A 13,565-nucleotide genomic window follows, 5' to 3' on the forward strand; every position below is an offset into this window, starting at 1 on the left:
CTATTTTTTGAACCGGATCCGGTTACAACAAAGCACAACTTTGTGAGTCTGACGGTGACACCTCAAACAATGCTCCAGATTTAGATGTACGATTTAAGGCATATGAACCTCTGCCACACATGAAAAACATCGACCTATCGACCGATAGTGGTTTAGAGTTTTCAGGACTTCCGCACAGAACACCTGATCATTCAAGCACATATCGTGATGTATGAGTATTAGAAGTTGGAATGGGATACCCCAACAAAGATGCTTTTCTTGTTGCACTGAAGCAGTATAGCATCAAGAATGGTGTGAATTACTACGTTACAAAGTCCCGCTTTGAGAAATTTGAAAGAAAGTGCATAATGAAGGACAGAAGGTGTAAATGGAAAATCATGGTGTTTTACTGGAAAAAAATCAGGCTGTAGGCGATAAAAAAGTATCCTAGTCCCCATATGTGTGTTGCAACAATTGCAAGCCAGGACCATTCGAGGCTAGACTCGGACATGGTTGCTGACATAATTCTACTTATGGTGAAGGCCAGTCCCCAGATTGAAATATCGATTCTGATTACGAACATACATAGTCAGTACTAGTACACTCCAATGTACTAAAAAGTGTAGGTTACAAAACAAAAGGCTATAGAGAAGTTGCATCACGGGTGGGAGGGTTCATATAACTATTTACGACAATGGTGCCAAGTATTGGATCGGTATGTATCAGGTTTCGTAATTGATCTCGAAACACGCCTAGGGTACTGCAGCGATCGGTTGGTCCTTAAGAGAAGAGTATTCCATCGGCTCTTTTGGACCTTTGAGTAATGCAAAGAGGCATTTTAGCACTACAAGCCTATGGTCCAAATTAACAACACCTGGATGTATGGAAGGTACTAGTAGCGTCTATTGCTTGCCATTTCTCAGGACGATAATCGGATGATTCTGCCTATAGGGTTTGCAATAACTCCCAGATAAACGACAGATGATTGAGATTTTTAATCGAAAGATTCTGCCTGTAGCTTGACATATGTGTTATATCAAACAGGAGATCCAGAATACTCTCGGCCATTGATCGTCACGGATCCCTTTGGGATCACACTCATCATCGGTACTGCATACAACATGTGGGATCCAACTACTACAAAAAATATCTTTCGGCGACTGAGCGAGATCTAGTCATCGACATGGGTTTGTATTCTGTAACACCCCTAACCTGTATCCGTCACCGGAATAGGGTTACAAGGTATTACCAATCGAAACACAACATTAAGCATTCATTTCTTAATCAAATAATCCAACATTAATAAATATTATTCAATCATACATATATTGTACCTTTTAGAGGTCTACGAGACCTTAAACATACATTAGAGAAGGTTCGAGACTAAACTAATCACATATAAAAAATTCTAGAATTTGTAAAAATTGTATAAGTAATAGAGGTCACCTAGTCGAGTCACACGCCCATGTGCTCAGACCATGTGGCACGAAAATAGACTTGGTTTAAGCCACATTTCTCACCTTTCAAATGCGGCATTAAGAACTCCATATTTTGATCAAGCATATTTCATTAAACATTAAAATCCTATGCACATTTAACCACATCGAAACAAATCATTCAAGCATGATCATGTGCACTCATTACCATTCATTCTATCCTCTATTCGGCTAGCAAGTTACCATATAAAACTATACCCCATTCATGCACTACTCATTTGACTAATATTAGCCATTTCCTAAATACATTTTCTGAATCAAACATACCAAATTTTTAAGAGTTATGCATCATGCCAAAACTACACATGCTTTCTAAATTCATTCCTTGTCTAATCGGCCAACAAGGTTAACCACATAAATGGTACAAATTTTGCCATTCAATCATAAACTAAATTATCCCATTTCCTATCCTTAATAGAATGATCAATTTACAACCAATGATATCATATGCATATATTTATTGGTTTTACCTAGTACTAGCCGAATATAAACATGCTTATTAAAACACTTAATAATTAATCATGTAACTAACGAAACATGCTTATAACATAATCATGTGATCAAACCAAATCATCCTATTTTATAACCGAATGCATACCTAGACATAGCAAATTATCACTAATAAATAATTGAATTAATGTAGCCATAATACTATTAATTCGTCTATCGCATTATACACATAAATAAAATCTAACTTTAAGTTAACTAAATTGACCATCAAATACCAAGACATATACAACATGTCATATACTTGCTTATATATATATAATCAAATTATCTATTTCTAACCGAACATGAGTGTGCACTCTTTTCTATTTCTAAGACAATTCACAAGATAAAACATTTACATCTTTGACAACTCAACAAATAACCACAACTCAAACACGTACATCCAATCGATTCATATATCAAGCACACCACACATAAGTACCATGAAACATAAATCTCAACATGAACTTATATCATGATCAAAACTGCATAAACATAAGCATCATCTCTAGCCATTTTCGCATGGCTTTATAAATACATATCAAACACATATGCATAAATAGCCAAAGGTCACTTATACACTTCATAAACCAACTAGCCTATACATGCAACATAACCGAAATCACAAAGCTTTTGAAATACCAAAATGATAGCTGAAAAGTGTGATGAAATCTTCGACGACTTCCAACCCGAGCAAGCCTCCAAAACACTATAAACATAGGAAATAAAATAAAGTAAGCTATACAGCTTAGTAAGCTCATATGATAATATACTCAACTTATCAAATAACACATATTAAGTATTTACAAATTACAATGTTACTCATTTGCTTTCACCGTTATACCATGAATCCATACACATAGCTAACCAAGGGTCTCACAAGCTTATTCATTTCCATGTTCATATAGATCTAATATATTCTCACCAATTCATTCACATTTATATATGCATAAACAATTTAAGATATCCCGCATTCAATCCAATATTCATTACATATTCATAATCAATATAACTATATGGATTTCTCATAATTATCCACTTACTTATCATGTGAAATTCGATACCCTCGATAAGCATTTATATAAATCAAACACTTATATAAACTCAAACCTTTCCATGTAATATACACGAGCTCACATCTATTTATCAATCTTCTTTCATTCAATATACGTATAAGTATTATATGTACCTGTACCACTTATTTCGTTTACACTTTTATTCTCATCTTGACTTTACCCTTTGAACCATTCGAAATTGCTAAGGATACTCAGAAATCTCGTATAACTCACAAAATGCCATATCTCAGATATGGTCTTACATGCTATCATGTATCGATACCAATAGCCCAGCTATAGTCTTACACGAATCTCGTATCGATGCCAATGTCCCAAACATGGTCTTACACGAATCTCATATCGATGTCAATGTCCTAGACATGGTCTTACACGAATCACATCTTAGTATCCTAAGCTATTCCTAATGTTCGTAGGGGACTTTCGGACGTCGTAACTTTGTTGATTGAAGCTCGTACTCATCCAATCAACATTCAATTCAATTCAATGATAAATGAACATTTAGAGCACAATTTAAGAACATTATTTAACATACGAACTTAACTCGTTCGCTGAAACGACGAATTAGGTCGACTAATCCAATACAAAGTTTTTCTCCCATTTCTAGGTCCAAATCTTGTTTTTCTAAATCAAATAATAGCAAAATTTACTTATTTAATCACTAATTCACTCAATTTAACACAATTTACACATTATGGAAATTTTACACTTTTCCCCTAAACTTTCACATTTTTACAATTTAGTCCTTATCACATAAAATCACAATTTCATGAAATTAAACACAAACCCAAGCTAGCCAAATTTTTATTATTGCCATAACAGCCCAAAATTTTCATTTATTCACACTTTTACCACATGATTTATCATTTTTCTCAATTTAGTCCAAAATTGATATTTTTACTCGAAATCACTTTACCAAACATGTAAAACTATCATCAAAATTCCATACTTCATCATCAAACATCAATTAACACATGTATTCAACCATGGAAACTATCAAAATCTTTAACAGTTTTGAAATCAGAGGTACGGGCTAGCTAGATTACGAAGCAACGATCTCAAAAACATAAAAATCATTAAAAATGGGACAAAAATGGACTTACAATTTAGCTAGCAAGCTTGGCTGAATGTTATGCATCCATGGAGGTTTTTTTTCTTCTTCCATATTCGGTTGTAAAAATGAAGAAGAAAGATTATACAAATTGTTTGTTTTATTTAATTTAACATATAATTGCCTTTTTACTTATTTAACCTTTAATAACATTAATAATTACACCAAATGCCACTCCACTATCATCCACTAACCCATAAATGGGCTAATTATCACATAAGGACCTTTACTTTAATGTTCTATAGCTATTTGACACTTTTAGCTAATAGAACACAAGTTTTATGCTTTACGCGATTTAGTCTTTTTTATCGAATTAACCACTCAAACGGTAAAATTTCTTTACAAAATTTTCACACGAACATTCTATCATACTATAAACATTAATAAAATAATAAAATAATTATTTTTACCTCGGATTGTGGTCCTAAAACCACTGTTCTGATTAACCCTAAAATCAAGTTGTTACATATTACAACTATGTATTCATTGAACATCAAATTTTCAAATACGAGGTTATTTCATTGTACTAACTGGTAGCTATTTATTGACAGGTTACAAGCTCATCCAAGATATTTTCTATCAAAAGTTGAACAACTTAAGCACCATTAATGCCTACGGTGCGACGTATGTTTTGAATATACCGTTCGAACAACAGGCGTTAGTCGTATGACGGGGGATCTACAATAGAGGCATATGATGTCAAACTTGGCCAAGTGCATAAATTTAGTAACATCGGTTGTCAAAAAGACGTACTTTCAATTGGTCGCCTTATTTTCTAAGAGGGAGTCAACGTATGCTGGACAGGTAGCGGGCGGTGATACATTCTGCAGTGATGTTATGCAATAGATTAGGTGAAATATAGCAAGAGCAAACATGATGTATGTAGTGCGTCACTCGCATCAGAACCTCAATTTTCGAGTCAGGAAGCACGCTAGGCCTGACCAAGAAATGTCAAGTGCATCCTATCGTGTTAACCTAATGGAAGAGATTTGTGATTATAGGAGATTCCAAGCACTTCGGTTTCCATGCGTAAATACAATTGTTGCATGCGGGAACACACAGGTTAAGTACGCACCTTGCATCAACGACGTGTATCGACTACAACGCATTCATAATGTGTAGAGTCCTAAATTCTCACCTGTCTCAAATGAGAGTATGTGGCCACCTGTGTCCAACGTGCCATTTGAGTTGGTGCCAAAAAAGGACTTGCATTGTGTCCTAAAAGGTCGTCCAATTTCCTCCAAGATAAGAAACAATATGGATATTCGGGAGAGGCATGATTAACAAAAAAAACATGTGTTCTGTACACGGATGTTGGGGCCCCAGGATCGATAACATTACTTTCTACCAAATTTCATATTCATGAAAAAACAAATGTATTGTTCAAATAGAGACTTTATACTAATTGTAATAATTAATAATGTACAACACCTAAGAGGATTGTTTTGTAATAATTCATTATCTTTTATTTATGATATTTTTTATTTACATCACAATATTTACAACCAAAATACATCACACTCATCATCGGGGAGAATGTGTGCCACAAGATGGTGAACAATAGTTGTATGAAGGATTTCTGCGTGGAATCGGGCATACAACCATAGGATCAATAGGAGGTACAGCTAGAGGTGCCTCCGGAGGTGTAACTGGATGTGCCTCCGGAGGTGATACCAGAGGTGTATCCGAAAGTGCGGGCCTGTAGACTTCCTCGTCGTCATCATCATCATCTGAATATGTACCTAGCATGGCCCTCTTGAGTAATTATTTCATCGGGATTGGCAGCGCCATTATCTTCCTCCGTGGTCAATTACTACGTCGTCCTCACCTGCCATCATGTATCCTCCACTTCTACATGTAATGGTTGCAACGATTTGCCATCGCGAAAAAATAGTGATGCGCGCAATGTTTGGGTCACTATAGGCATGTAACTGTAAAGTGCCCTAAATTCTGGGTACATCAGCATTAACCAAGGTATCGACATCAACATCGACTGATACATGGGTGTCTGCATCAGTATTGTCATCGGTGGGGTGCATACATCGACATTTGCCCTAATATGGGGTTTGACATTGATATCGACATGGGATCATAATATGTGGGGGACGTCGATGCCCTAAAATATGAACCTGCGAGGATAGAAGAACTAACTATGTGCAACGATGGTCCGTAGTACAGTGGTTCTTGTAAAAAATACATGGGGTTAATGAATTGAACGTGAATAAGTTGAGGAAACTGACCCAGATATTGCATAGCCACAGGTAGCGCATCTTCTGCCGAAGCCAATTACAAACCCATCGTGCGACTGCATCTCCTTCTACACTGTTGTGACGACCGACGTTGCCTCTTTGGTCAAATTTGCCTACTCCTCGCCTCTGGTGGTAGCAGATACGGCTTGTCGACGGTTTTAAACCATGTTAAGTAATCATTAATTGTCACCGTGTCTACTGAGAAAAATAGTTTGCGAGGGAGTATGAATTCCATTCTATGATCCCAAGCTTGGATGTGCTCCTTGTGCTTCTCCACCCAATTTTCGTTGTTCTTCCCTCGCATGTCCACATTGTGTAGTTCCTTCATGTCTCACTGGGGCAGTGGAATTTGTTGCCTATACTTGAACTACCGTAGACCTGGTCTAAGTCATGCATTTCCAACATCGTGTACACTATCAATGGCACCTTCGTGTCCCATATCTCCCAGTTGTCCAACACTTTCGACGGGATGCAATACATGATCTTGGGGTCGGCGTACGACATCCATTTAAAATGAAAAGCATAAATTGTAAATATCGTTACCTACTGATTTTTTAACGAATCATTGCGTAAGTAATATAGGTTCGAAAATGTTAGGAAATTAAACTCAATTTTCGAGCGTGTTTATCTAACAATAGCGTAACGTCTTCCAACTCGCCGAGCAGTCCTACATAACTCGGCTCATGGTTCTATTTGTGAAAGCGCTATATTAGGCGAAACATATTGTGACAGCTTATACCCGACTCAGTTGCTGAATCCAAATATAAAATGTCACATTTCGTTGCCGAAGCAACTTACTTTTCCATTTTTTTAAATTAAATGTAGTGGTAAAATTATTTTATAAAAATTTCGGCAACATTTCTGCCTATTTTACATAAAAACCCCCTACAAAATTTAGATTTCACAAAATATCCACATTCAAATAATCTCCCAAACCAATTCTCAGAACTACGATTTCTCAAAACATATCAATAAATCATATTTCTAAAATTTACTATTTCATCAAAACATTAGTTATAAAGTACTAGCAAAAAATAAACATAACGAAAATATTTAAATTCAATTTACAACATAATATTATATATATACAAGCCTAGGTGCATGCCATTTACATAAACTAAAAGTAAACTTTTCATCAACACTGTTTGAGCTGAACTTCGGTTCTTCAGATGCTGCTGGAAAGATCTAGCGAATCTAACTACTTGTGCGTGGAAAAATAGACAAACCGTACGTTGAGCAATATTCATGCTCAGTGGTGCTAATATCATATAAATCATTACATAAGTATTGAACATAAATTAATTGATAGAAATAAATTAAAACATTATTATAAATACCATTAATAACATCCAAATAAAATAAAATTCTAATATTAACAAACTTTAAATTTTTGATATTGACACATCGAATAAAGAAAATAAACTATTTAATCAAATTCAAAATCGCGTAATTAATTTAATTCGCACAATATGGAAATTCAAAAAAATTCAAGTTTTGTTTTTGCTTTTCTTTCAATTTAGACCCAATATTAAAGTTTAAACTCATAACAAAATACACGAATCCGCCACCCCGAGTTGTTCGGCAACGATGGCTATCAGAGTAGTCCACGACCCTCTAGGAATTAGGACGCTCACGACCCTTTGGGAATTGGGGAGTTCTAAATCCTCTGATATAAAGACTCTATGACATGACAACTATATTTTATTTAGTCTAACATAGTGTAATGGGGTAAAAACCAAGTTTCATGATCCATTTCAATTCAATTCCATTTTCATATCATTTTCATTTCAATTTCATTTCATGTTCAAATCATATATCCCCTAATGTAAAATTAGGGTTCCAATTCAAAACATATTAAGCATTTTCTTGTTCAATCATCCAAAATCATAATACTCAAATTCAAATTATAACCATGAATTTTCTAATTTAATCTTTTGAAAAACATAGTCTTAATCTCAAAATATAATTTTATAAATATTAACTAAACCATTCAAACTCATCCAAAACTCATAAAAATAAAATAAAATAAATATAACTAGTCTTAGTAAACTAAATATTCTAAAGCTATTCATAAAAATAAAATAAAATAAATATAACTAGTCTTAGTAAACTAAATATTCTAAAGCTATTCATAAAAATAAAATAAAATGAAATGAAATAAGATATTAGCAGAAACCGAAGTTTCAATTACTTTACTCCTCTTTGCATTTCTCCTTCAAGATGTTTGCTTCATTTTTAGCTACAATAGGAGCAATTCAGTAGGAAGCAATGTCATTTATCCATTCTAATACAAAAACTAATCAAAACAAATTTAAATATGCATGGTTAATCATGTAGGCAACTTAAGTTTCCTAGTCTGAAATTTACATATCATTCGACTCGATTATCCGTTTTTAAGTCCATCTTCACTAGAGTACTCAGTGCTTCACAAGCTATCATTTAGCACCAATATTACACAAAGTGACCAATGTTCTCTACTTCCCCTTCATCATGACCAAATGTACCAAGTAAACTTTTCATCCATTTTTATTTCTTTTTCACACTTCTAACAAGCTAGAACCCATCTTCTAATCATTTCCTATCAAAAAATATACCTACTTCACTTAAGTTTTCTAAGCTTCCATCAATGTTCTTTAATGACAACTTTCAAAATACTTGATAAAATAAAAAACTATTGATATATATATATATGTAAAATAAGCTTCGAAGATTCAAAATCTATGAAAAATTTGAAGAAAAATCATACCTGAAAGTATTTTTTTTCTTTCCCCTTTTATTTTCGTCAAAAAAAGAAAGAAAGATGATTCTCTCTTTTTCTCTTTATTATATATTATAATATTAATTTGAAGGAAAATAATGAAATAATTTTTTTTCTTTCCCCTTTTGGTTTCGTCAAAAAAAGAAAGAAAGATGAGAAAAGATTTCATCTTCTCTCTTTTTCTCTTTATTATATATTATAATATTAATTATTAAAATAATATTATTTAATAAAAAAGGTAAATTATCAAAATAATCACTTTTGTTTGCCTCAGGTTACATTTTAGTAATTTATGTTTGAAATATAACGGTTTAGTCACTTACATTATCGTGTTGTAACATTTTAGTCATTAAGCCATTAATTGCTGTTAATAGTGTAACGGTACACTGACGTGGTATGTTAAATCATCATATCAAACAAAAATTTTAGGTTAAATTCTACAATTGGTTCTTATATTTTTTTTTCATTTTAAACAATTTAATTTTTTTCTTTTATGTTCTTTTAACTCTACTTTTTTTTCTATGTTTTCCATTTGTTAAAACTAATCCACAAGCTTACCTTAGTCGAAAAAATTAAAATTTAAAAAAAAATAAAAGTATAAGAACTAGTTTTAACAAATGAAAAACATAGAAAAACTACGTTAAAAGAAATGGAGAAGCGAGAAAAACAGAGGAAAAAGCAAAAGAGAATGAAAAAAAAAGAAAAAAAAGGAAAGTTAAAAGAACATAAAAGAAAAAAATTAAATTGCTCAAAACGAAAAAATATGGGGACCGATTGTATTAATTAACCTAAAATTTTTATTTGAAATGATGATTTAATGTGCCACATCAGCTTACAATTACATCGTTAACGGTAATTAATAGCCCAATGACTAAAATGCTACAACTCAATAATGTAAGTGACTAAAACGTAACATTTTAAACATAAGTGACTAAAATGTAACCTGAAGTAAATAAAAGTGACTATTTTAGTAATTTACCCATAAAAAATCATTTAAAAACCATAATGAAACCATTGATTTTTTTAAGTAATGGTAAAATTGCCATTAAGTCCTTTCCATCAAAATAAAAATGGAATACTTGCACTTTAGTTCCTATACTTTTCCCAACTTATTCAATTTAATCCCTAAACTCAATAGCAAATTTTTAACTTAATCACATGCTTCTACTAATAATTCTCTATGTTTTCATGTCTGACAGTTTCCTATAAAAACGATCATAATTTCTTATACTACTATTTATTTATAGATCACTTATTCAATGGCTTCTACCATAAATATTATTCTTCTCTCTCTCTTTTAAAGTAGGGATGTTACACATATAATAAATAAAAACATTTACTGCACAAACTACGTATTTATTGATAAATGATGTAATAGCCTGATTTTCAATGGTGTCGGAAACAGTGATTTGAGGCCACCGAATTCGGTGATTAAGCTCGTAAATTTTATTATTTAATATTTACGAGTCAAATAGGGTTTTAAAAATATTTTTGAATTGGTAATTTATGTTTTATAATGATTTATTAGATTCGAGTGGTAAAACCCTAGGTCAAGTGGTTTTAGAAAATGAGATATCGAGATCTCGTTTCTATAAACCGAGCCGTAAATATTTTTATAAATATTTACGGAGTGTCATTAAGGTAGTATTAATGTTTCATTGAAAATTTTTAATGTTTTGATAGTTAATTAATTAAAAAAAACTAAATTAAAAAATGTGCAAAACTTACTAATTATAACAATTAAGTGATTAAAAAGGCTTAATTAATAAATAAAGAATAACCTAAATAATAAATATACCTAAATGAATAGGATGAGGCGGCATAACAAGAAAAAAATAATAAAAAAAGGCCATTTAATGGCAAAATGGTAAATAAGTTGAAATTAAAGATAAACAAATCAGATTTTAAGGTTTCTAAGCATTTCTTCTCCATTTTCGGTTCAAACAGACATTGGGAGAGCTCCTTGAGCTGCTTTTACATATTTGCTTTATGTGAGTTCAATTCTTACTCATTTTTTTTTGTAATTTTTATATTTTTGAGATTATTGTAATTAGGTCCAACTAAATATTACATTAGTTTTTGATTTTATTAAAAATTTTGAAAGTTCACATTGATCCTTGTGATTTTTTTATATTAAATGATGAATTTGAGATATTAATTTTTATTTAAAAGTATTTTATTAACTGATTTTTAATGAATTTTCCAATAGGGATTAAATTGTTGAAATAGTAAAAATACAAAGGTTGTTGTGAAATTATTGCAAAAATGGGCTGTATTAAATACCATGAAAATTTGGATAGCTTGGATTTTTATTAAAAATGGTTAATTTGCATGTTTTCGGTTCAAGGACCAAATTGAATAAAAGTAAAATTTTAGGGGTAATTTTGTAAAATGTCAAAAATGACCAAATTGTATGAAATGAATTGTTTTATTGTCTAGATTAAAATATTGAATGAAATTATTAATTTAGATCAAGATCGAGTGAAAAATTAAGGAAAATAGAAAATTGCCAAAATGCCCCTAAATCTTGGTAATTCTGCAATTTAGCCAGGTAAGTTTGTACGGTTAAAATTTAATATTTATATAAATATGATGAATGGTATTATGTATTTATTCTATTGTTGAAAATGAATCATTGTTGGAATTATAATATTGAATTGAAAATTCAGGTTGAATTGAGTACATTCGTTTTTTGGTGGATGACACTATTAAAGGAAGATATCGGCAAATTACCCAAGTAAATCGGGGTTCAGCATTTATTGCTAACTCTTGTGTTTTAGTTTTTGTTTAGCTCTTTCGAGCTTCTGTTCAGCTCTTACGAGCTTCTGTTCAACTCTTATGAGTTTCTGTTGAGCTCTTATGAGCTTCTGTTCAGCTTTCGAGCTTCTATTGGCATGTTCAAGAAGATCAACTCTTATGATCTTCTGTTAACAATGTAATCTTATCTGTAAGTCGTTCTTCGATTTGGGAAAGTCTTGGTAAAGTGATTTATTTAATGAATTTGAAAGTTATCCAACAATATTTTAAATGGTTCAACGAGTAATGCTCAGTTACGAGACAATATGAGTTTGATACAAACTAATACAGGGTATACACAAAATACATGAAAATGATGGTACATGATATACTGATATATAATGATATATTGAAATGGATGATATATGTATATGAAGAAACAGTAAGAGAACGATATGTATCATAACATGAACATATATGAATATCTTGATATGTTGATCAATGGAAATCATGTAAGTTGTGACGAGTAATAAACTCAAGTGTGATATGTTGAGATAATAAGGTTATCGATGTTGAATTTATATGAAATATGTTCAAGAACGTTAACAAGTGTTGTTGTTTGATGCTTAAGCAAGTGTCAAGCTATTGGTTGGTTGAAAATATGTTTAATTATAAGATGTATTGAAATGGTAAGTGCTCAAATGAAAATATGCTTGTGCTCATGAAAAAGTGGTAAGTTTTAAATTATGCAATTTCTTATGAAATGGCTTCTCATATGATTAATTTGAAAAAGGGTTATGTTTAAATGCACTAGCTTGTGGCTATGGAGGTATGACATGCTTATGACTTGTGTGTTACGCCTATGGAACGGGTGTGGAAAGTAAAGAAGTGCAAATGAGAATAAAGAAATTTGGAAGAGTATAAAGTTGTTTAAAACTCTATTATACTAGAAATAATATGTATAAATGATGTTGTGGATTTACTCATTTTGTGAGTTGTTGAATATGGTTTCTTGAATCATGTGGTATCAATAAATGTTTATTCTTAATAAGTATAAATTTCATAATGAAATGAATTGATACGATTAAAGTTTATACAAGCTTACTAAGCAATCATTGCTTACGTATTTTTTTTCCTTTATTTTTTTAGATTATCAGAAGCTCGATCGGGTTGGAAGCTTATCGGAGATATATCACACTATGCATCGATTCTATCGGTACTTTTGAATGTTTTTATTTTGGTTATAATGGCATGTATAGGTTATTTTTGGCTAAATGTTTGCCTATATGTGTTTGTTGAGTTTAGCCACTCATTTGGCTTATGTTTTGGTATTTTGATATGTGCATAATTTGCTTTAAAATGTTGATGTATGGAATGATTTGTGGTTGAATGATGAAAGGTAAAATAGTAGTTGAAAATGCATATGAGGTACGTTTTCTAACTTGGTGTGATTTGGTATTATGCTATAGTAAGTGTATATGTATTTGATGCTATTGAATTAGTAGTATAATTGGTACCAAATGGTAAATTTTAGTAAATGATTTACATGTTGTGTATTAATGCGATTAGACAAAAAAAGTTGGTGGATTACTTGGGTACATGGATTATATGGTTAAAACTATTTGTAATTGTCATTTAAGATGCTTAAGAGTATATTGGTTGTATGTGAATATA

This window comes from Gossypium hirsutum, chromosome D13 (assembly GCF_007990345.1).
Source record: "Gossypium hirsutum isolate 1008001.06 chromosome D13, Gossypium_hirsutum_v2.1, whole genome shotgun sequence".
Classification (NCBI taxonomy): Eukaryota; Viridiplantae; Streptophyta; class Magnoliopsida; order Malvales; family Malvaceae; genus Gossypium; species Gossypium hirsutum.